We start from the raw sequence: 3169 nt of genomic DNA on the forward strand, positions 1-3169 counted from the left end.
TAAACAGAAGGGGGAATGAAGCATGAAAGACTATGGACTATGAGAAACAAACTGAGGGCCTCAGAGGGCAGAGGGGTGGGGGAATGGGATAGACTGGTGATGGGTAGTAAGGAGGGCATGTATTGCATGTTGCACTGGGTGTTATACGCAACTAATGAATCATCAAACTTTACATCAGAAACCGGGGATGTACTGTATGGTGACTAACGTAATATAATAAAGAAACATTAAAAAAAAAAAGTATCTCTCCTTGGTTTTGATCCTGAGCAACTGTGTGAAACGTTTTGCCACTTAACGAGATGAAAAGCATGGGTTAGATGTGGTTTTGACAAGGAGTTAAAGAGGTGGGAATTCATGAGTTATGTTTAGAAATGTTAAATACGAGATTACTATTTAGTATCCAAGTGAAGATATTGATTAGTTTGAACCATATAAAATTGTCTTTTTTTGTAAGCTAAAAGCTGTCTAATGCCATAAATTTCATGTGGTCCTACCACCGAACAGTATATAGTTGTATGTATGAGTCTGGAGTTCAAGGAAAAGCTCAGATTTAGAATGAAGTTTGGGAAGAATTTGCATATTGATGCTATCTGAAGCCATGGAGCTAGATGAAATCATATAAGAACAAAGCATAACTAAAAAATGGGCCCATAGGAGCACAATAATATTTATAGATCAAGAATAGATGGGAAGTACAAGAAACCTCATGAAAAGCAACTGAAATGAGTCAATTTTTTTTTTTTTTGGTATGTCCTTGAACAAAATAGCAAAACATTTTTTTGGGGGGTCTGATCTTTTGGCATTGCTGTTTTCCATTTCCTGACACATTAGGAAGATAAATACAATTTTCTGAGCCAATGTGAGTCTGAAAAGTTGGCTCTTGATCCAACAAAGAACCATAGTAAGGCTTTTCAAATTTTTACAGCCCTAGTATTTACCTACCTGCGATATTTCAGTGTTTTATATGCAGCTGCAACTTCCACCACCTATTCCATAAAGTATTGACAGTTTAGGGTAGACTAAAAAAATACCCAATCATAATATCTTTTTATATTATATCATAAAATGAATTTGACAGAGAATTTCGAAACCCATATTTACTTCATAAATGGCATAATATAAACTGAGCATTTCAACTTTCTCTTTTGTTCACTATATTGTTGACTTTTTCATGTTTATATTCAGAAGCTTCATCTAGGGCAAATGTATACTTGTTATCTAAATTTAGAGGGCATCTCTCAAATTCCTTACAGTTTGCTGCCATAACAGAAATGTAACATGCAAATGCAAATCATTTGGGATAATATAAAATTGACCTAGGATGAATTTGGATAACCAGACTGAAAAAATTCACAATAACAAGGTAATTAGTTAGCAGACAACAGGCTACTGAAATAAACTGATGGACGCCACTCTGGGCATTTCAAGCACTGGAAACTCAATTCTGCCACCTCTCACAAATGACACCATTGAAACCTTGACTCTGTCGACTTGAATAACCTCTAACTTCTCTTGAAATTTGTGATTCTCTCTTAATATTCAATGCCTAAGTAAGGAAGCCCTGATTCACCAACCCAACCTCACAGGTCTAGGAGCTATTGAGTGTGGGTGTAGGATGGGGCCTTGCCTCCCACCCGATACACCATGAAACTAGGGATTCCTTCTAAATTGAAGAAGTGGCAATTGTCTACTATAATGAGCTTTTTTCCTCCATCATCTGTATGTATTCCTCTATTTATACTTGTAAAACAATTGATTCCATGTGACATAATATGTGTTTCTTACACCACTGAAACAAATTCCATTTCCAAAGGAAGATGCCCTAAAATTTGATTACTTTTTGCATCCAATTCTAAGTACAGACTCTTTAGGAAATCCTTATTCCTTTCTATGGAAAGGAAAGCTTGCTATAATATAGAAATAAATACAAAAACTAACAAGGAATTAAAATGGATAAAGGTCATAGTCCTTGGTGTTTAAAACTAAACATGAAACTACAGTACATATTTACAAATTGCGTCCTCAATCACCCATTTCAGATTCTTCTGGCTTTGAGGCAGCACCTCAACTTGTCAAGTTTTTGCACCCGCTGGTATGATCTATACTTTTATTAATGAGAATCTGTGATTTTGATAATCCTGCCTGCATAAATTGCAATAACATTTGGTACTCCATGTAATTGTACTAGTGGGTACTTTAGAGGACCATCTGAGTTCTATTCATATTCTTTATTCCACTATGTAGTACCTATTCCTCTGATAGTGAGCATTAATCATGCCAGTCAAGATAAATACCCCTTTTTGCCTTTTGACCTAATTGCATGAGAAGTTGCATTGGCTAAGAGACAAACTCAGCTTCTAAACCAATGCAATAACAATCAATCGATGCAATTCGGTGAGTATTTTTGAAGCATTCCTTGGAATCTAAACTTCTAAATCAGTAGAGCCCAGAATCATGGGAGTAAGTATACATTTTTCCCTAAGTATATATTTATGTGTATTCTTTGTTTCCTATTGTACTCTATTTATGGGAGCAAATTTTTCAAATATTTTTGAGTTAAAAGGTTTTACCAGATGAACAGGGATATGTTATAGTAATACACTTTTTTTTTCCTTCTTTATAAAGTGAAGAATTGACATACAATATTGTATTAGTTTCAGGTATACAACATAGTGATTTGATATTTATACACATTATGAAATGGCTACCACAATAAGTCTAGTTACCATCTGTCACCATAAAACTTACAATATTATTGATTATATTCCCTGTGCTGTACATTACATCCCATGTGTTATCTACTTTATAACTGGAAGATTGTGCCTCTTAGTTTCATTCCCTTATTTCATCTACGCCTGCCCCAGGGACCATCAGTTTGTTCTCTGTATCTGTGAATCTGTTTCTGTTTTGTTTTGTTTATTCATTTCTTTCATTCTGTAGATTCACATATATGTGAAAACATACGGTATCTATCTTTGTCAGATATGTTTCACTTAGCATAATGCCCTCTAGGTCCATCTGTGTAGTCACAAACAGCAAGATTTCATTATTTTTATGTCTGAGTAATATTGCATTGTGTGTGTGTGTGTGTGTGTGTGTGTGTGTAGCACATTTTCTTTATCCACTCATCTATCAATGGACATTTATTGAGGTTGCTTCTGTATCCCAA

This window comes from Ailuropoda melanoleuca, chromosome 9 (assembly GCF_002007445.2).
Source record: "Ailuropoda melanoleuca isolate Jingjing chromosome 9, ASM200744v2, whole genome shotgun sequence".
In the NCBI taxonomy this organism is placed as follows: domain Eukaryota; kingdom Metazoa; phylum Chordata; class Mammalia; order Carnivora; family Ursidae; genus Ailuropoda; species Ailuropoda melanoleuca.